The sequence below is a fragment of the Triticum urartu genome, chromosome 1A (assembly GCF_056163025.1).
Source record: "Triticum urartu cultivar PI428250 chromosome 1A, HENAU_Tu73, whole genome shotgun sequence".
Lineage (NCBI taxonomy): Eukaryota > Viridiplantae > Streptophyta > Magnoliopsida > Poales > Poaceae > Triticum > Triticum urartu.
This window is the reverse complement of record NC_141873.1, coordinates 446,077,350-446,100,200: the sequence shown is the minus strand read 5'-3', so window position 1 is coordinate 446,100,200 and position 22,851 is coordinate 446,077,350. Positions and strand designations below refer to the sequence as shown.

At 45.4% G+C, this 22,851-nt stretch overlaps 1 long non-coding RNA gene across 1 annotated transcript in view; it reads left to right on the top strand.

Annotated features, from left to right (window-relative positions):
- LOC125517285 (uncharacterized) overlaps positions 1-4,174 on the top strand; it is a 35,859-nt gene extending 31,685 nt beyond the window's left edge. Inside the window, exon 5 of the long non-coding RNA XR_007287536.2 lies at positions 3,783-4,174. This is a non-coding gene — a long non-coding RNA (uncharacterized LOC125517285). The remainder of the gene's footprint in view (positions 1-3,782) is intronic.
- Positions 4,175-22,851: the final 18,677 nt, after the last annotated feature.

Sequence of the window (22,851 nt, the reverse complement as noted above, 5' to 3'; positions counted from 1 at the left end):
TTGAGGATCAATTGAAATCTCGGGGGCGAGATTTTTCCTAAGGGGGTAGGTGTTGTAACACCCCAAAATTTTGGTTGTGATTTTTATCAACTTCTTTATTTGATTTAAAGAAGGTCACTTGAATTTTTCAAAAAAGGGGCGCATCTTCTCAAATCTTTTTATGACAAATATTTCATGAGTTCTTCCCAATCTTGATTTTTGGTCTTGAAGATTTTTCATCTTGTGTTGGCTCAACACAAATAATTTTGGAAGGTTTTTACAATTCCTTTTTATTAAAAAGAATTCCTATAAATTATGAATTTTATTCTTTCCCATTCAAAAATTACTCTCTTGCCATGACCTATGTTGAAAACTTTCTTCCAAAACCCACCTCCCCACTTTGGGTCAAGTCAAGCATCAAGTCCAGCAAAGTTCAACTTCCCCTAGATTTTAATTCTATTTATGTTAAACTCAAAATCTTTTTCTGCCATTTATTTGGACCTTAGTGATTTACAAAGGAACTACTAGATTTCCTTTGAGTATTGGTTCCAAATAAATTCCTCTAGCTAGTCCTTGGTGTCCTCAACCTAGATCCATCAAGATCTGCTAGTCCACAGTACAAATTTTTCAAATATTTGCTTGCTGCAAGTTTGGACCAGATTTGCCATTTTTGGTGAATTTCATTCATTTTCTTTTCCAAAAATTCTGAGATAATTCAGGCAGTCTCCAGGTGCATCAAGAGATCACTTCACCAAGTTTCAGGTCTAGAAGAATTTTCCACGTGCATAAATCATTTCGTCAAACAGGTGGCCGGCACTGTTCCTGTCAAGTTTCAGAAGTTCAGTGTTGGGTTCAGTCGTCAGTGTCATTTTCGTCAGGGCTCTTCGTCAATCTCGCCAGTAGCTGCCTTGGATCGTTGCTCACTGCTCCTTCTTCTTATCCAATGTGCCGCATGGTTGTTTGGCCGGTCGCGAGCGTCGGTGGCGACGTGTCACGTTAACTCCGGCGTCTTCCGCGGTGGCAGAACCGCCGTGGCGACCAGCAGGGGCTAGCCCTGCAATACGGCGCCGTCCAGCACCGCCCACACCACCAGGAGCCTCCGCGTGGCCGTCCTCTTCCCTGTGCGTGCTGCAGAACCGTCGCCGTGGCCTAAGAGGTGCAGAGCGCGCTCTCTGCCGCCGACGAGCCCGTGAGCTCCGTTCCGTCGAGGCCACGGGAGCAGGCCAAATCTGATCAAGCTTAGCTGTTGAATGGAACCAGTGAACCAATCCGAAGGTGCCCAGTCACCTAAACCTCCCGCCCGACCACTGCCTCGCCGTAATCGCTCGCCGGAGTGTTCCCGTTCTCGGCAACCGCCTCAGGCTGGCTATAAATAGAGGCCCCGAGCTCGCCTTCGACCCAGCACCACTCCTCCACCTCACCAGAGCCGCGCCCAGCCGCTAGAAGGACCTCGAGGAGGCCTTCTTCCCCAACTTCGGCCGCCACGACCCGCTCTGGTAGCCAGCTTGATTCACTCGATTCCTTGCATAGCTCTAGCTCAAACTTGGGGAGGAACCTCCTAGTGCACCCACTCCCCTAACCCGCGCTTCAATTTGGCATTTGCAGCTCTCTTCGGAGGGATCCATCCTCGACCGAACCGCCGTCCGCCAGAATGGAAGCCGCCGTCGGTGTGGTGCTCGCCGACGACCAAATCCACCACCCACTGACGCGGAATTGTCCCGTGAGTGCAACCATACCCTTGCCCTCCTCTGGATCGCCGTCGATCGTTGCCGGCGATCATCGTTTGCTTCAGCCGGCGGTGGGATTTTAAACCTGACATGCGGAACCCCCTCGTCAGCCTCTGCTCTTTTATTCGAAACGTTTTCTGAAAGCGCCTTCAGGCAAAGTATGTTTTCCCTTTGGGTTGGCGTATTTCCAACTGAAACTTTTTCTGTTTTTTTAAGCTAGCCCCTGGAAAGTTTCTGTTTCATCACAGATTAGTCCCTGGAGTAAAACCTTAATAACTTTTAAACAGAAGATGATTTTGAGTTGATTCTTTTTCCGTCATCTTTATTTTTCTATCTAGTTTTTATCATATTTATTTGAAAAAATATTTGGAACAATTTTTATGCACGCACGGTATTTACGTTAGTATCCGATTTCTTTTATAACATAGATACCGAAGGAGGTGACGGAGCCGCAAACTTCGCCGAGCTAGACTCCGACTACCCCGAACCAGGCAAGCATGTTTGAACCTTTGATATGATGAGTGTTTTTCATGATTGCTTAAGTGGTTTTCTCATGACATGTTTATAAGCATTTGTGAATGTTATATTTCATGCAAGCAAGTTGCAAGTGAGCTTCGAAATTCGATGTGTTCATTTGATGGTGAGATAACCTGATCATGTGGTGGCATGATAGGTTGCAAGTTGGTATTGTTGAATCATGCCAGTTTTATATCAACTATTTAACTCCAGTATTAACGTGGATCAAGTCTTGTTCCCGTTCGTCCTCTTCCGTGCTACCACATGTTTTCTACAAAGTATACGGTTTAGTAAGTTGCAAACCTCTTTCCTTGTACACACAAAATAGAGGGGCCGTGATGAGGGTTCCATGGCCCTGGATTAAAGCCCGTCATCCGGTCAGGGGGCATGGGTGTTTCCGGTTGGGACCGAGAGGGGGGCACCCCTTAGAGCGCGCGATATAAATTTGATCCCATGCTATTCGAGGTTGTAGCCTCCCTGTCTTAGTGTTTTTCTTGAACGTTGCCTAGGGTGATTCCTGGTAGCGGAATGTGGAATGGGTGTGTACTGGTTAGATGTGTTTCTCCTAAGATACCGTAAAAGGAACTAGTCCTTTCTGACTACTGAAATCCGTTGGCTGTGGTTAAAGAGTACAAACTCTGCAGAGTCAAAACCATTCAAGTAACCATGTCCATGGTGAAGGACTTTGATCAACATATTAGTGTCAATCTCAGTATCAGTCCTAGTGTCAGTCTCAGTGACAGTCTCTAGAGAATAAGCATGAAACTGAGAGTGGTAAACCCGGACGAATGTTATTCCTGTGGATGGACTAACCAGTTTATTATCATGTACCGAGTATTCCGTGGAATGACGTTATCTTCATGAGCTACTTGAATTCGAATGATGAGATATAAGCCCTTTATGTGATGTCGCTCAGACGTCCGACTGTGGCATTCTTGTTATTTACTTTGATATAAGCCCTTTATGTGATGTCACTTAGACGTCCGACTATGGCATTCTTGTTATTTACTTTGATATAAGCCCTTTATGTGATGTCGCTTAGACGTCCAACTGTGGCATTCTTGTTATTTACTTTGATATAAGCCCTTTATGTGATGTCGCTTAGACGTCCGACTGTGGCATTCTTATTATTTACTTTTGATATAAGCCCTTTATGTGATGTCGCTCAGACGTCCGACTACGGCATCCTTGTTATTTACTTTCATTATAAGCCCTTTTTCGAGATGTCGCTTAGACGTCCGACTGTGGCACGTACTGTCATTTACGTTTCAATATAAGCCCTTTATGTGGTGTCGCCCTGACGCCCGACTGCGTCATGTTAAGTTATTTTTCCTTTCGAGGCGTCGCTTCAGACACCCGATCGCTCTTCAACTATTTTATTGGGATTTCAGGAGGACTACCGCCTGACTTCCTTTTTATTTAACATGCAGTGCAAATTTATTATCTGAGTGCGCATTACTAGTCTGCTCATGTGCATCATGTTTGCATTTGTTATATCTTATGTCCAAATTGTCTTGTGAGTACATTCAAAGTACTCACCTGGCTTGTTGATTTGGCCAGATGTTGACGAAGGCGATCTTGTGGATGAAGAGTATGATAGCGAGTCCGACGCCTAGAGGAGTCCCAGTCAGTCCCGTGGGATCCTAGAGTTGGTCACTTGTATTATATACGCTTCCACTACCCTAATAAAATCACCGAGCCTCACTCCGGCGCTTGATGAACTGTAAGATTTTGGAGTCATGTCACCCACTTCACTATGACATATCCACCACCACTTTTATTACGAGTCAGTAGTTATGCCACCATACCCTTTGTGTCATATCCACCTTTATGTATAATATCAGCGTGCTTGTAATAAATTGTTGAGCAGCCTCAGCTCAACCTTGTATAATATTTAGTACTTCTGGATTTCTGTATCAAGGATTTGTCTACCAGTAAGGAGGATTCTTCTATACTGGTCTGATATAATGGTCGGTTTTTCAATAAATGTTTTATTGGAAAACCGGTCCTGACAACCTTGTAGCGACCGGTTTTTCAGGATATATTTCCCAGAAAATGGTCCTTGTGCTCACCAGCCCCAGGATTACTGTTAGCTGATGAGGCACCAACTTGATACAGAAATTCCAAGAAAAATACAAAATATGTAGTACAAGACCATTCTGGCCTATGAGTACAACACAAGGTTTCTAGTGGCTGATGGCGGAAGCGGTTTGTGGTTCGTCAGTGTCTATGGGACTCCATTTCCCACAGGAACAGCTGACCTGGATAACTCCTATCTTCGCGAGGCTGCTAACACCATTGCGTAGGTTCTGGGGCTGTCATCGCAACGCTCCTCTCCATGCAAGAAATCTAGCCAAGACAATAGCCAGGGACAAGCCAGTGAGTACTTTGAATGTACTCGCAAACATTATGAACAGATGTATAATATAACAAATGATAATCATGCTCTGAAATATTCCATGATCACAACGTCAGTCACGAAATAAAAATCCATGATGCACGCAAGCAGGTTATTCATGTCAAACATGAATATGCAATCAGAGAGTAGAATTAGAATGCACCGATCGGGTGTTTGAAGTGACGCCTCGAAAGGATAATAATATAAAGCATGCCTCAGTCGGGCGTTTGAGCGACACCACATAAAGGGCTTACAAATAAAATAAATAACAAGCATGCCACAGTCGGGCGTCTGTGCAACACCACATAAAGGGCTTATAAGTAATTTAAATAACAAGCATGCCACAGTCGGGCGTCTGAGTGACACCACATAAAGGGCTTATAAGTAATTTAAATAGCAAGCATGCCACAGTCGGGCGTCTGAGCGACACCACATAAAGGGCTTATAAATAATTAAATAGCAAGCATACCACAGTCAGGCGTCTGAGCGACACCACATAAAGGGCTTATAAGTAATTTAAATAGCAAGCATGCCACGGTCGGGCGTCTGAGCGACACCACATAAAGGGCTTATAAATAATTAAATAGCAAGCATGCCACAGTCGGGCGTCTGAGCGACACCACATAAAGGGCTTATAAGAGAATAATCAAAGTGAATATCCAGGAGGTAGAACCGTCCCAGGGATACTCAATAATTCAATTAATACCAATGGTTAGGCTATAGTAATAATAATCATAATCATCATATGTCCCAAGTCATGATCAATGTTCTGGTTAACAATTTTTCCTCCGAAGACCGACACTAAGACCGACACTTGACCCATCCCAGACTGTAGTCCTTAACCATGGACACGGCTATTCGAATAGATATAATCTCTGCAGAGGATGTACTCTTTACCCACGAGTAACAGATTCCTTTAGTCCATTGGGGCTAATTCCGTCTACGGTCTTTTAATTGAAAACACATCTGACCGCACACACCAGCCTAACTTACCGGTGTCTGGAATCACCCACGACACCCGTTAAGCGAAACTCTAAGTGGGGAGGCTACAACCTCGACTAGCATGGGATCACAAAATTTATAACGCGCGCAAACTAGGGGAGCTACCCCCTCGGCTCCAACCGGAAACACCCATGCCCCCGGACCAGGTGGCATGTCTACTGGATGCAGCTAGTATCTTCCACCATGGCCTCTCTGTACGGTGTGTGCTAGGAAGGGGTTGACAACTTACTGAACCATACCCTACCTATGGCAGGGACAAGTGGTAGTACGAAACAAGTATGGGGGTTATTGGAACAAGACTCGATCTATGATCGACTCAGGAGATTAAGGCATTCCCTGCAGGATTAGTATAACAAATATATTTCACACCAACAAACAAAATCACCACTCATCATACCTCACCATGCCTTACCGGACATAATCGTCTCAACGAATTATTAGAGACAAGTTCGTGTCTACCCAAGACAGAGAGTTTCCCGGATTCCTCCCGATAGGCATGAAAGGCATACGAGGGTGATTACTATCAGAAGCATATCAAATTCCAACAGCAAGGAATCATCATTATGCACTCATGAATATGATCATAACACCACATAAAATACCGAACACTTCATGTCAAGGTGGTGTCGTATTATCATCGAACGACACACACAAAATATTATGCCAGGGTTCAGAATGCTTGCCTTCAAGAGTATGCAAGTGGGGGTGCACTTTTTGAAAGTTGCTTCCTTCTTCAAAATCCTAGTTTAAGAAAATTTAAATTAACACATAGTTTCAAAACAGTACAAAAAAGTTGTTTGGAAATTTTTCAAATAAATATGGAAATAAACTAGATGGAATTTGGGAAACAACAAAAAAAGAATCAGGTCAAACAGAGTTATATTTAAAAAGTTATAGCTAGTCAAAGTTTCACTCAAATCTGTTTTTAAATTAAACAGAAAAAGAAAAACGGTTCGAATAAGAATACGCTTTCGAGACAGAGAAGACGTACTCCTGTGTTTTACGTTTCCACTTAAAACACATCGACAGAGCTGGGGTCACTGGCAGGTGGGGCCGTCGGGTCCACTGGTCAGGTTTGACCAGTCGCCCACGCCCTCCTTCCTTCTCTGGCTGAGCGGTGGCGGGGCTCCGACGATTGCCGCTGACGAACGGCGGCTCCCCACGAGATTCTGAGGGCGGGGATGGATCCGCTGGTCCAGGGCGGTCCTCCCAGTGGTCGATAGGCTGGCAAGGTGGGGTCGGTCGCCGGCGGCGAGCTCCGCGGCGGACGGTGGTTTCAGGTGGATTGGGGTATCGAGCTATGGTGGCTCTCGATCGGGCTAGAGAGGTGGGGCGGCTCCGCACGGTTGAGGGGAGTCGGACGGTGGCGCTAGAAGAACTGGGGAGGCCCTGCTCGCGACGTACGGCATCGGAGCGTGGCGGCAGCCGAACTGGCCGGAGACGAGGCAGACGGCCTCCCTCCGTCGATTGCTGGCTATGGGAGCACTAGGGAGATGGCCTGAGGTCGCCTAAGGGCCTGGACGAGCTCGGTGGCTCCTTTTATAGGCGGTCGAGGTCGGTTCCCGCGGCTGCAGATAAGAACGCCGGTGAACCGCCATTCTGACATGGCAGCCACGGGCGCTAGCAGACGGGCTCGTGGATGAGCTCGAGCTGTTCCAGAGGGCAGCTGGCGGGCGGCTGTGGCTTGGGCGGCGCTGCCATGGCAGGGGCGTGTTGTGGACGCCGACGTGCCGCCAAGAGGGCTCTGACGGCGGCGCTGTGGGGCGCCAGGGGCGGCTTGGAGGCTTCTGGCGAGCGGACGAGAACGGGGCGCGGCCCTGCGGGCGAGCAAAGGCCAGGGGCAAGACATGGCAGCTCGGTTGCGCGTGTGTGCAAAACATGCGCTCTGGGCGCGCCCAGAGCACGCACGCTACATGCTCGACAGAAAGCTAGGGTGGCCTAGAGGGCTTGGGTGAGGCTGGCAAATAACAGGTCTAGGTTAGAGGTGGCTAGGAGATTAGTGGAGATGCTGGTTTGTCCAGAGGGGCAAGATCACAGTGCAAACATAAAACTATGCCAAAGCTATCCATGAACACAAGGTGCTCGACAGAATGCGATGGGCATCTATGCATCTCTTCTGGTGGCCCAAATCTCCAGGTTGGGGATCTCTTTAGGTGCAAGTAATGATGGCAAGGCTATTTTGGAAGAACCATAAACTTGTTAGTGCAAGTTTTGCAAATCTTCAGTTCTGGACAGAAAGTGAAGTGCATTATTCCATGGACCAAAAATACTCCAATGGGTCCAATCTCCTAGACTTAAGGGTTTGGTAGGCTGGTCTATAAGCAGGAGAAAAAAATCAAGGGCAATATGGCAAGATAAAGCATGGTTGCAGTACAAAACACCAAACTGGACCAAAATGAAGATGAGGATGATTTGCTCAAAATTTTCAAAGAACACCAATGGTTTTTTTTGCATAAAGTTGAATTATACACTACTACTAACATCCCCCAATTTTGGTGGAATTTTTAAAGAAATATTTAAATAGGTTGTAGTGCAAATTACAAACTGGACCAGATTTGAAAACTTGGGGTAGGGCTCAAAATCTCCAAATGACTAAAATAAATTTTTGCATAAAAGTGGTGTGGGAACATCACATGACATCCCCAAACTTTGGTGGAAATTTTAAAGAAGTATTTAAAAGGGTTGTAGTGCAAATGGAACTCTAAAACTTATGAAAAATCATTTTTTAAAGAAATAAAGCTCAGGAAAAATAATTGTAGAAATAATTCCACTGATAAAAAGAAATGGTCTTGGGAAGATATACAAGTCCAACAATATTTTTGAAAGGTTTCCACCTAGAAGGAAAAACTCAAAAATTCAGAGGGACAGAGTGATCTGAAATTAAAAGATAAAACTAGAAAATAAAAATTTAATATCCTGGCAAAATTTTAATTAATAAATCAAGGTCAAAATTTTGGGGTGTTACAACACTACCCCCCTTAAGAAAAAATCTCGTCCTCGAGATTTGCTAATGGCTGCTTGAAAAGAATTACTCCTACTATCTCAAAGTAATATCACAAAATAACCATCCTACTCTTGCAATAAAATGTGGCTATAGTGAGTGGGCAATGTAAGTGGTGTAAAACTACAGTGTGGAATACTGGCACTGCGTGGAAAAATCTATGGTTGGGGAAAAACGAGAAATTTCTACTTTTGGTTACAGTGAATTTAGAATAAATTTCTAAATTTCTAAAACACGCTGGTCGTACCCGAGAGCACAGTGCTCTCTTTGGCTGACAGGTGGACACGGGGCCCACTGTCAGTCTCTTCTTCTACCTCTGGCTCTCTTTTCTTCCTCTCTCTCGCGTGCTTTCCCGCGCTTTCTCCACCGGCGACATCTAGCGTGTAGAGCATCTAGGCCGTACTGCGGCAGTGCGCGGCGCGCTAACTGCCGGTGCAGCGTGCAGTCACCTCGCGGGCCAGTGCGCTGCCGGCACTGCTCGTGGATTCGCCTCCGAACACCAGCGATCGAGCGATGAGCGGTGCTGGTGGACTTCGCCCACCGTACACCGATCTCGAGCTATAAAATGACTGAGGTGCTCCTTTCTTCTTCCTCACACCTGGCCTCGCTTCTCCTTCTGCTTCCTTCTCCTCCATTTCTGTTTGCAGGAGCTCGAGACGAGGCTCTAATGGTGGAGGTGATGCCGGACTGGTACATGATCCTGATGTGTGGAGGGTTGGCGGCATTGCTGGGGTTCTCCATGCTCTTGTGCGTGATGATCCTCGATGATCGTCGTGATGCTACCGCTCAAGTGTTAGCTCTCCGCGGTGGCGGTGATCATGAGGATTAAGTGCGATGTCGGGTGCTAACTGTTGTCAGTGTGTTGGAGGCAACTTGCACTCGAATAATTACCCACAAATCTCTCCTTCAGAGACTGTGGTGTGCTAGGGAGGTGACCAGTTAGGTGCAAAATGTGCACGTGGATTTGCAATTAGTGCACGTGGTCGAGTGGTTGTGGTTGTGAGTCTGCTGTCGTGGTGCCGCGTGAATAAAAATCTATGTCGCGAAGAGATATACGCTGCAACAACTCAGGGAAAAATCTCACTTCAGAATCTACCGAGAGTGAAATTAGTTAATCAAAATTAACAGCAGTAAAAACTACTCACATTAATTGAAACCAAATATTTAATTCATCACACAAATTTAGGATACCACGCATAAGTTGCAACACATGACTAGATGCTGGGACAATAAACATAGCAGTGACGTCTACAATGAAAACGGCAAATAGACATGGTCCTGAGAAAACGTCTCTGGTACTGGGGCACACTCCTCTTCTATCGGGGGAAGCAGGTTGACTAGTCGAAGAACGCGTCTCCCTTGGTCGGGCCTCAGTGGTCTGCCGATGGCGATCTGAGGATTTAAATCAGTGAGGCTCTGGAGATAACCCATTACTCGTTGGGTCAAATGCTCTTGGGCGATGACATACTGGGCAAGGTTGGCCAGTACTGGGTGTCTCTCAATTCGTCCAACCGGGAAAAGATGCTACTCTTCCGGGTGCTACACGGCTCGGGAAGTAATAATACCCTAGTTCGCTGGCATAGGGTACCGCAAATCGAAGGCGAGCAAGCGCTTCGTACGCATCAGCTATGGCCATTTGCGGAGTCGGCATAGATTCCCCCACGAAGGAGACTTCCGTTGGGTCTTGGTTTGGGTTTGCGGGAGGGATGTGCACCACTGCCCAATATTTCGAGGTGGATGGGGTGATCCTCGATTTGAGCAACTCGTATTGGGGTGGATGGGTAGAACTCATTGTACTGCAGGTAAAGTCCCACAATATTTTAACAAAACTACATGGGGTTGCATCTGGAGTTCTCAGATAAATACCAGGGCTTGGCATGGCAAGGAATGGCTGTGAGTGTTGTGCACAAGGTGAGGGGTACTTGGCAAGATCACGAGGTGGCCTTTTATATAGCCACGAGATTGCAATGGACATAAAGGGCTTACAAATAAAATAAATAACAAGCATGCCACAGTCGGGTGATAACCCACAAGTATAGGGGATCGCAACAGCTTTCGAGGGTAGAGTATTCAACACAAATTTATTGATTCGACACAAGGGGAGCCAAAGAATATTCTCAAGTATTAGCAGCTGAGTTGTCAATTCAACCACACCTGGAAACTTAGTATCTGCAGCAAAGTGCTTAGTAGAAAAGTAATATGATAGTGGTGGTAGCGGCAACAAAAGTAAAGACAGCAAAAGTAATGTTTTTGGTATTTTGTAGTGATTGTAACAGTAGCATCGAGAAAGTAAAATAAGCGAGAACCAGTATATGGAAAACTCGTAGGCACCGGATCAGTGATGGATAATTATGCCGGATGCGGTTCATCATGTAACAGTCATAACATAGGGTGACACAGAACTAGCTCCAATTCATCAATGTAATGTAGGCATGTATTCCATATATAGTCATACATGCTTATGGAAAAGAACTTGCATGACATCTTTTGTCCTACCCTCCCGTGGCAGCGGGGTCCTATTGGAAACTAAGGGATATTAAGGCCTCCTTTTAATAGAGAACCGGAACAAAGCATTAGCACATAGTGAATACATGAACTCCTCAAACTATGGTCATCACCGGGAGTGGTCCCGATTATTGTCACTTTGGGGTTGCCGGATCATAACACATAGTAGGTGACCATAGACTTGCAAGATAGGATCAAGAACTCACATATATTCATGAAAACATAATAGGTTCAGATCTGAAATCATGGCACTCAGGCCCTAGTGACAAGCATTAAGCATAGCAAAGTCATAGCAACATCAATCTCAGAACATAATGGATACTAGGGATCAAACCCTAACAAAACTAACTCGATTATATGATAAATCTCATCCAACCCATCACCGTCCAGCAAGCCTACGATGCAATTACTCACGCACGACGGTGAGCATCATGTAATTGGTGATGGAGGATGGTTGATGATGACGACGGCGACGAATCCCCCTCTCCGGAGCCCCGAACGAACTCCAGATCAGCCCTCCCGAGAGGTTTTAGGGCTTGGCGGCGGCTCCGTATCATAAAACGCGATGATTTCTTCTCTCTAATTTTTTTCTCTTCGAAAGAAAATATATAGAGTTGGAGTTGGCGTCGGAGGGTTTCCAAGGGGCCCACGAGGTAGGGGGGCGCGCCCTAGGGGGGGGGGGCACCCCCACCCTCATGTGAAGGGTGTGGGCCCCCTGGTCTTCATCTTTGGCGAGGATTTTTTGTTTTTTCTAAGATGTTCCATGGAGTTTCAGGTCATTCCGAGAATATTTGTTTTCTGCACATAAAAGAACACCATGGCAATTCTGTTGAAAACAGCGTCAGTCCGGGTTAGTTCCATTCAAATCATACAAGTTAGAGTCCAAAACAAGGGCAAAAGTGTTTGGAAAAGTAGATACGACGGAGATGTATCAACTCCCCCAAGCTTAAACCCTTGCTTGTCCTCAAGCAATTCAGTTGACAAACTGAAAGAAAGAAAGAAAAACTTTTACAAACTCTGTTTGCTCTTGTTGTTGTAACTATGTCAAGCCAGCATTCAAGTTTTTAGCATAGATCATAACTAACCACACTTGCAATAATTCTCAGGTCTCACAATTACGCATATCAATAGCATAATCAACTAGAAAGTCATAATAATAAATCTCGGATGACAACACTTTCTCAAAACAATCATAATATGATATAACAAGATGGTATCTCGCTAGCCCTTTCCGAGACCGCAAAATATAAATGCAGAGCACCTTTATAGATCAAGGACTGACTAGACATTGTAATTCATGGTAAAAGAGATCCAATCATAGTCATACCCAATATAAATTAACAGTGATGAATGAAAATGACGGCTGCGCTCCCCAGCTAGTGCTTTTTAATAAGAGGGTGATGACTCAACATAAAAGTAAATGGATAGGCCCTTCGCAGAGGGAAGCAGGGATTTGTAGAGGTGCCAGAGCTCGGTTTTGCAATAGAGATAAATTGTATTTTGAGCGGTATACTTTCATTGGCAACGTAATGTTGGAAATATGCCCTAGAGGCAATAATAAAAGCATTATTATTATATTTCCTTGTTCATGATAATTGTCTTTATTCATGCTATAATTGTATTATCCGGAAATCGTAATACATGTGTGAATAATAGACACCAACATGTCCCTAGTAAGCCTCTAGTTGACTAGCTCGTTGATCAACAGATAGTCATGGTTTCCTGACTATGGACATTGGATGTCATTGATAACGAGATCACATCATTAGGAGAATGATGTGATGGACAAGACCCAATCCTAAACATAGCATAAGATCGTATAGTTTGTTTGCTAAAGTTTTCCAATGTCAAGTATCTTTTCCTTAGACCATGAGATCGTGTAACTCCCGGATACCGTAGGAGTGCTTTGGGTGTACCAAACGTCACAACGTAACTGGGTGACTATAAAGGTATACTACGGGTGTCTCCGAAAGTGTCTGTTGGGTTGACACGGATCAAGACTGGGATTTGTCACTCCGTATGACGGAGAGGTATCACTGGGCCCACTCGGTAATGCATCATCATAATGAGCTCAAAGTGACCAAGTGTCTGGTCACAGGATCATGCATTACGGTACGAGTAAAGTGACTTGCCAGTAACGAGATTGAACGAGGTATTGGGATACCGACGATCGAATCTCGGGCAAGTAACATATCGATTGACAAAGGGAATTGTATACGGGGTTGCTTGAATCCTCGACATCGTGGTTCATCCGATGAGATCATCGTGGAGCATGTGGGAGCCAACATGGGTATCCAGATCCCGCTGTTGGTTATTGACCGGAGAGCCGTCTTGGTCATGTCTGCCTGTCTCCCGAACCCGTAGGGTCTACACACTTAAGGTTCGGTGACGCTAGGGTTGTAGGGATATGTATATGCAGTAACCCGAATGTTGTTCGGAGTCCCGGATGAGATCCCGGATGTCACGAGGAGTTCCGGAATGGTCCGAAGGTAAAGAATTATATATAGGAAGTGCTATTTCGGCCATCGGGACAAGTTTCGGGGTTATCGGTATTGTACCGGGACCACCGGAAGGGTCCCGGGGGTCCACCGGGTGGGGCCACCTGCCCCGGAGGGCCACATGGGCTGTAGGGGGTGCGCCTTGGCCTACATGGGCCAAGGGCACCAGCCCCAAGAGGCCCATGCGCCTAGGGTTCACAAAAGGGAAGAGTCCCAATAGTGGAAGGCGCCTCCTAGGTGCCTTGGGGGGGAGGGAAACCTCTCTTGGCCGGCGCCCCCCCTAGGAGATTGGATCTCCTAGGGCCGGTGCCCCCCCTTGGCCCTCCTATATATAGTGGGGGAAGGAGGACTTTTCATCCACGCCTTTGGTTGCCTCCTTCTCCCTCTCCAACACCTCCTCCTCCTCCATAAGCGCTTGGCGAAGCCCTGACGGAGTACTGCAGCTCCATCACCACCACGCCGTCGTGCTGCTGCTGGAGCCATCTTCCTCAACCTCTCCTTCCCTCTTGCTGGATCAAGAAGAAGGAGACGTTACGCTGACCGTACGTGTGTTGAACGCGGAGGTGCCGTCCGTTCGGTGCTAGGATCTCCGGTGATTTGGATCACGTCGTGTTCGACTACATCATCCCCATTCTTTGAACGCTTCCGCTCGCGATCTACAAAGGTATGTAGATGCATCCGATCACTCGTTGCTAGATGAACTCATAGATGGATCTTGGTGAAACCGTAGGAAATTTTTTGTTTTCTGCAACGTTCCCCAACAGTGGCATCATTAGCTAGGTCTATGCGTAGTTCTTCTTGCGCGAGTAGAACACAATTTGTTGTGGGCGTAGATGTTGTCAACTTTCTTGCCGTTACTAGTCTTATCTTGCTTCAACGGTATTGTGGGATGAAGCGGCCCGGACCAACCTTACACGTACGCTTACGTGAGACCGGTTCCACCAACTAACATGCACTAGTTGCATAAGGTGGCTGGCGGGTGTCTGTCTCTCCTATTTTAGTTGGAGCGGATTCGATGAAAAGGGTCCTTATGAAGGGTAAATAGAAGTTGACAAATCACGTTGTGGCTTTCACGTAGGTAAGAAAACGTTCTTGCTAGAACCCTACTTCAGCCACGTAAAACTTGCAACAACAATTAGAGGACGTCTAACTTGTTTTTGCAGCAAGTGCTTTGTGATATGATATGGCCAAAGTTGTGATGAATGATGAATGATCTATATGTGATGTATGAGATGTTCATGCTATTGTAATAAGAATCACGACTTGCATGTCGATGAGTATGACAACCGGCAGGAGCCATAGGAGTTGTCTATATTTTTTGTATGACCTGCGTGTCATTGAGAAACGCCATGTAAATTACTTTACTTTATTGCTAAACGCGTTAGCCATAGTAGTAGAAGTAATAGTTGGCGAGCAACTTCATGGAGACAAAATGATGGAGATCATGATGATGGAGATCATGGTGTCATGCCGGTGACAAGATGATCATGGAGCCCCAAGATGGAGATCAAAGGAGCTATGTGATAATGGCCATATCATGTCACTATTATTATTTGATTGCATTTGATGTTTATCATGTTTTGCATCTTGTTTACTTAGAACGACGGTAGTAAATAAGATGATCCCTCATAATAATTTCAAGAAAGTGTTCCCCCTAACTGTGCACCGTTGCGACAGTTCGTAGTTTCAATGCACCACGTGATGATCGGGTGTTTGATTCAAACGTTCACATACAACGGGTGTAAGACAGATTTACACATGCAAACACTTAGGTTGACTTGACGAGCCTAGCATGTGTATAGACATGGCCTCGGAACACAGAAGATCGAAAGGTCGAGCATGAGTCGTATAGAAGATACGATCAACATGAAGATGTTCACCGACGTTGACTAGTCCGTCTCACGTGATGATCGGACACGGCCCAGTTGACTCGGATCATGTTATACTTAGATGACTAGAAGAGGGATGTCTATCTAAGTGGGAGTTCATTGAATAATTTGATTAGATGAACTTAATTATCATGAACTTAGTCTAAAATCTTTACAATATGTCTTGTAGATCAAATGGCCAACGTAGTCCTCAACTTCAACGCGTTCCTAGAGAAAACCAAGCTAAAAGACGATGGCAGCAACTACACGGACTGGGTTCGGAACCTGAGGATCATCCTCATAGCTGCCAAGAAAGATTATGTCCTACAAGCACCACTGGGTGACGCACCTGTTCTCCCTGCAGAACAAGACGTTATGAACGCTTGGCAGGCACGTACCGATGACTACTCCCTCGTTCAGTGCGGCATGCTTTACAGCCTAGAGCCGGGGCTCCAAAAGCGTTTTGAGAGACATGGAGCATATGAGAGGTTCGAAGAGCTGAAAATGGTTTTCCAAGCTCATGCCCGGGTCGAGAGATATGAAGCCTCCGACAAATTCTTCAGCTGTAAGATGGAGGAAAATAGTTCTGTCAGTGAGCACATACTCACTATGTCTGGGTTACATAACCGCTTGACTCAGCTGGGAGTTAATCTCCCGGATGATGCGGTCATTGACAGAATCCTCCAATCGCTTCCACCGAGCTACAAGAGCTTTGTGATGAACTTCAATATGCAGGGGATGGAAAAAACCATTCCTGAAGTATTTTCTATGCTGAAATCAGCAGAGGTAGAAGTCAAGAAGGAACATCAAGTGTTGATGGTGAATAAAACCACTAAGTTCAAGAAGGGCAAGGGTAAAAAGAACTTCAAGAAGGACGACAAGGGAGTTGCCGCGCCCGGCAAGCAAGCTGCCGGGAAGAAGCCAAAGAATGGACCCAAGCCCGATACTGAGTGCTTTTATTGCAAGGGAAGTGGTCACTGGAAGCGGAATTGCCCCAAATACTTAGCGGACAAGAAGGCCGGCAAAACAAAAGGTATATATGATATACATGTAATTGGTGTGTACCTTACTAGTACCCGTAGTAGCTCCTGGGTATTTGATACCGGTGCAGTTGTTCACATTTGTAACTCAAAGCAGGGGCTGCGGAATAAGCGGAGACTGGCAAAGGACGAGGTGACGATGCGCGTTGGGAATGGTTCCAAGGTCAATGTGATCGCCGTCGGCACGCTACCTCTATATTTACCGTCGGGATTAGTTTTAAACCTCAATAATTGTTATTTAGTGCCAGCTTTGAGCATGAACATTGTATCGGGATCTCGTTTAATTCGAGATGGCTTCTCATTTAAATCCGAGAATAATGGTTGTTCCATTTATATGAGAGATATGTTTTATGGTCATGCTCCTATGGTGAATGGTTTATTCTTAATGAATCTCGAGCGTAATGCTACACATATTCATAGTGTGAGTACCAAAAGATGTAAAGTTGATAATGATAGTCCCACATACTTGTGGCACTGTGCCTTGGTCACATAGGTGTCAAACGCATGAAGAAGCTCCATGCAGATGGACTTTTAGAGTCTCTTGATTACGAATCATTTGACACGTGCGAACCATGCCTCATGGGTAAGATGACCAAGACTCCGTTCTCAGGAACAATGGAGCGAGCAACCAACTTATTGGAAATCATACATACTGATGTGTGCGGTCCAATGAGTGTTGAGGCTCGCGGTGGCTATCGTTATGTTCTCACCCTCACTGATGATTTGAGTAGATATGGGTATATCTACTTAATGAAACACAAGTCTGAAACCTTTGAAAAGTTCAAGGAATTTCAGAGTGAGGTTGAGAATCAACGTGACAGGAAAATCAAGTTTCTACGATCAGATCATGGAGGAGAATACTTGAGTCACGAATTTGGCACACACTTAAGAAAATGTGGAATAGTTTCACAACTCAGGCCGCCTGGAACACCTCAGCGTAATGGTGTGTCCGAACGTCGTAATCGCACTCTATTAGATATGGTACGATCTATGATGTCTCTTACCGATTTACCGCTATCTTTTTGGGGCTATGCTTTAAAGACTGCCGCATTCACTTTAAATAGGGCTCCGTCGAAATCCGTTGAGACGACACCGTTTGAATTATGGTTTGGGAAGAAACCTAAGCTGTCATTTCTAAAAGTTTGGGGATGCGATGCTTATGTCAAGAAACTTCAACCTGAAAAGCTCGAACCCAAGTCGGAAAAATGCGTCTTCATAGGATACCCTAAAGAAACTGTTGGGTATACCTTCTACCTCAGATCCGAAGGCAAGATCTTTGTTGCCAAGAATGGATTCTTTCTAGAGAAAGAGTTTCTTTCGAAAGAAGTAAGTGGGAGGAAAGTAGAACTTGATGAAGTATTACCTCTTGAACCGGAAAATGGCGCAACTCAAGAAAATGTTCCTGAGGTGCCTGCACCGACTAGAGAGGAAGTTAATGATGATGATCAAGATACTTCTGATCAAGCTCCTACTGAAATTCGAAGGTCCACAAGGACACGTTCCGCACCAGAGTGGTACGGCAACCCTGTCTTGGAAATCATGTTGTTAGACAACGGTGAACCTTCGAACTATGAAGAAGCGATGGCGGGCCCGGATTTTGACAAATGGCTAGAAGCCATGAAATCTGAGATAGGATCGATGTATGAAAATGAAGTATGGACTTTGACTGACTTGCCAGTTGAACGGCGAGCCATAAATGGATCTTTAAGAAGAAGACAGACGCGGATGGTAAAGTGACCATCTATAAAGCTAGGCTTGTCGCTAAGGGTTATCGACAAGTTCAAGGGGTTGACTACGATGAGACTTTCTCACCGGTAGCGAAGCTAAAGTCCGTCCGAATCATGTTAGCAATTGCCGCATTCTATGATTATGAAATATGGCAAATGGACGTCAAAACGGCATTCCTTAATGGTTTCCTTAAGGAAGAATTGTATATGATGCAGCCGGAAGGTTTTGTCGATCCTAAGAATGCTAACAAGGTGTGCAAGCTCCAACGCTCGATTTATGGGCTGGTGCAAGCATCTCGGAGTTGGAACATTCGCTTTGATGAGATGATCAAAGCGTTTGGGTTTACACAGACTTATGGAGAAGCCTGCGTTTACAAGAAAGTGAGTGGGAGCTCTGTAGCATTTCTCATACTATATGTAGATGACATACTTTTGATGGGAAATGATATAGAACTCTTGGACAGCATCAAGGCCTACTTGAATAAGAGTTTTTCAATGAAGGACCTTGGAGAAGCTGCTTATATATTAGGCATCAAGATCTATAGAGATAGATCAAGACGCCTCATAGGTCTTTCACAAAGCACATACCTTGATAAGATATTGAAGAAGTTCAATATGGATCAGTCTAAGAAGGGGTTCTTGCCTGTGTAGCAAGGCGTGAAATTGAGCTCAGCTCAATGTCTGACCACGGCAGAAGATATAGAAGAGATGAGCGTCATCCCCTATGCCTCAGCCATAGGTTCTATTATGTATGCCATGCTGTGTACTAGACCTGATGTAAACCTTGCCGTAAGTTTGGTAGGAAGGTACCAAAGTAATCCCGGCAAGGAACACTGAACAGCGGTCAAGAATATCCTGAAGTACCTAAAAAGGACTAAGGAAATGTTTCTCGTTTATGGAGGTGACGAAGAGCTCATCGTAAAAGGTTACGTCGACGCTAGCTTCGACACAGATCTGGATGACTCTAAGTCACAGACCGGATACGTGTATATTTTGAATGGTGGGGCAGTAAGCTGGTGCAGTTGCAAGCAAAGCATCGTGGCGGGATCTACATGTGAAGCGGAGTACATGGCAGCCTCGGAGGCAGCACATGAAGCAATATGGGTGAAGGAGTTCATCACCGACCTAGGAGTCATACCCAATGCGTCGGGGCTGATCAAGCTCTTCTGTGACAACGCTGGAGCTATTGCTCTTGCCAAGGAGCCCAGGTTTCACAAGAAGACAAGGCACATCAAGCGTCGCTTCAACTCCATTCGTGAAAATGTTCAAGATGGAGACATAGATATTTGTAAAGTACATACGGACCTGAATGTAGCAGATCCATTGACTAAACCTCTCCCTAGAGCAAAACATGATCAACACCAGAATTCCATGGGTGTTCGATTCATCACAATGTAACTAGATTATTGACTCTAGTGCAAGTGGGAGACTGTTGGAAATATGCCCTAGAGGCAATAATAAAAGCATTATTTTTATATTTCCTTGTTCATGATAATTGTCTTTATTCATGCTATAATTGTATTATCCGGAAATCGTAATACATGTGTGAATAATAGACACCAACATGTCCCTAGTAAGCCTCTAGTTGACTAGCTCGTTGATCAACAGATATTCATGGTTTCCTGACTATGGAAATTGGATGTCATTGATAACGAGATCACATCATTAGGAGAATGATGTGATGGACAAGACCCAATCCTAAACATAGCATAAGACCGTATAGTTCGTTTGCTAAAGTTTTCCAATGTCAAGTATCTTTTCCTTAGACCATGAGATCGTGTAACTCCCGGATACCGTAGGAGTGCTTTGGGTGTACCAAACGTCACAACGTAACTGGGTGACTATAAAGGTATACTACGGGTGTCTCCGAAAGTGTCTGTTGGGTTGACACGGATCAAGACTGGGATTTGTCACTCCGTATGACGGAGAGGTATCACTGGGCCCACTCGGTAATGCATCATCATAATGAGCTCAAAGTGACCAAGTGTCTGGTCACGGGATCATGCATTACGGTATGAGTAAAGTGACTTGCCAGTAACGAGATTGAACGAGGTATTGGGATACCGACGATCGAATCTCGGGCAAGTAACATATCAATTGACAAAGGGAATTGTATACGGGGTTGCTTGAATCCTCGACATCGTGGTTCATCCGATGAGATCATCATGGAGCATGTGGGAGCCAACATGGGTATCCAGATCCCGCTGTTGGTTATTGACCGGAGAGCCGTCTTGGTCATGTCTGCCTGTCTCCCGAACCCGTAGGGTCTACACACTTAAGGTTCGGTGATGCTAGGGTTATAGGGATATGTATATGCAGTAACCCGAATGTTGTTCGGAGTCCCGGATGAGATCCCGGATGTCACGAGGAGTTCCGGAATGGTCCGGAGGTAAAGAATTATATATAGGAAGTGCTATTTCGGCCATCGGGACAAGTTTCGGGGTTATCGGTATTGTACCGGGACCACCGGAAGGGTCCCGGGGGTCCACCGGGTGGGGCCACCTGCCCCGGAGGGCCACATGGGCTGTAGGGGGTGCGCCTTGGCCTACATGGGCCAAGGGCACCAGCCCCAAGAGGCCCATGTGCCTAGGGTTCACAAAAGGGAAGAGTCCCAATAGTGGAAGGCGCCTCCTAGGTGCCTTGGGGGGGAGGGAAACCTCTCTTGGCCGGCGCCCCCCTAGGAGATTGGATCTCCTAGGGCCGGTGCCCCCCCTTGGCCCTCCTATATATAGTGGGGGAAGGAGGACTTTTCATCCACGCCTTTGGTTGCCTCCTTCTCCCTCTCCAACACCTCCTCCTCCTCCATAAGCGCTTGGCGAAGCCCTGACGGAGTACTGCAGCTCCATCACCACCACGCCGTCGTGCTGCTGCTGGAGCCATCTTCCTCAACCTCTCCTTCCCTCTTGCTGGATCAAGAAGAAGGAGACGTTACGCTGACCGTACGTGTGTTGAACGCGGAGGTGCCGTCCGTTCGGTGCTAGGATCTCCGGTGATTTGGATCACGTCGTGTTCGACTACATCATCCCCGTTCTTTGAATGCTTCCGCTCGCGATCTACAAAGGTATGTAGATGCATCCGATCACTCGTTGCTAGATGAACTCATAGATGGATCTTGGTGAAACCGTAGGAAATTTTTTGTTTTCTGCAACGTTCCCCAACACGTAACAACTAAGAGATGGCGATATCTTCCATGCCAAACACATTATAGACGGTTCCCAAACAGAATGGTAAAGTTTATACCCCCCTCCACCAACAAGCATCAATCCATGGCTTGCTCGAAACAACGAGTGCCTCCAACATACATCAGGTCCCAGGGGGAGTTTTGTTTGCAAATAATTTTGATTTAGTTTGCATAAAGCACGGGACTGGGCATCCCAGTGACCAGCCATTTTCTCGTGAGTGAGGAGCGGAGTCTACTCCTCTTGAGAATAACCTGCCTAACTCGGAAGATAAGGACAACCTTTGTTGATACATGAGCTATTCGAGCATACAAAACAGAATGTTTATTTGAAGGTTTAGAGTTTGGCACATACAAATTTACTTGGAACGGCAGGTAGATACCGCATATAGGAAGGTATAGTGGACTCATCTGGAATAACTTTGGGGTTTAAGGGATTGGATGCACAAACAGTATTCCCGCTTAGTACAAGTGAAGGCTAGCAAAAGACTGGGAAGCGACCAACTAGAGAGCGACAACAGCCATGTACATGCATTAAAATTAATAAACATTGGATGCAAGCATGAGTAGGATATAATCCACCATGAACATAAATATCGTGAAGGCTATGTTGATTCTGTTTCAACTACATGCGTGAACATGTGCCAAGTCAAGTCACTTAAATCATTCAAAGGAGGATACCACCCCATCATACCACATCATAATCATCTCAATAGCATGTTGGCACATAAGGTAAACCATTATAACTCATAGCTAATCAAGCATGGCACAAGCAACTATGATCTCTAATTGTCATTGCAAACATGTTTATTCATAATAAGCTGAATCAAGAACAAGGGACTCATCATATTTACACAAAGAAAAGAGGTCGAGTTCATACCAGCTTTTCTCATCTCAGTCAGTCCATCATATATCATCATAATTGCCTTTCACTTGCACGACCGAATGATGTGAATAATAATAATAGTGCACGTGCATTGGACTAAGATGGAATCTGCAAGGATTCAATAAACCGGAGAAGACAAGGCAATATGGACTCTTTTGTCAGATCAACAATAATGCATATAAGAGCCACTTCAACAATTTAATTTATGGTCTTCTCCTATCGACCCCCAAAGAAAAGAAATAAAACTATTTACATGGGAAAGCTCCCAACAAGCAAAAGAAGAACGGGAAATATTTTTGAGTTTTCTTTTTAATTATTACTACTACAGCAGAAAAATAAACTACTACTAATTTTTTGGTTTTTCTTAAGGTTTAACAAACACACAAGAAGAAAACAGGAAAAAGAAAATAAACTAGCATGGATATTACAGTGAAAAAGTATGAGCACCGACATCTAGCAATGAGTGTGTGTGAGCATAAATGTAATGTCGGTGAGAAATACGTACTCCCCCAAGTTTAGGCTTTTG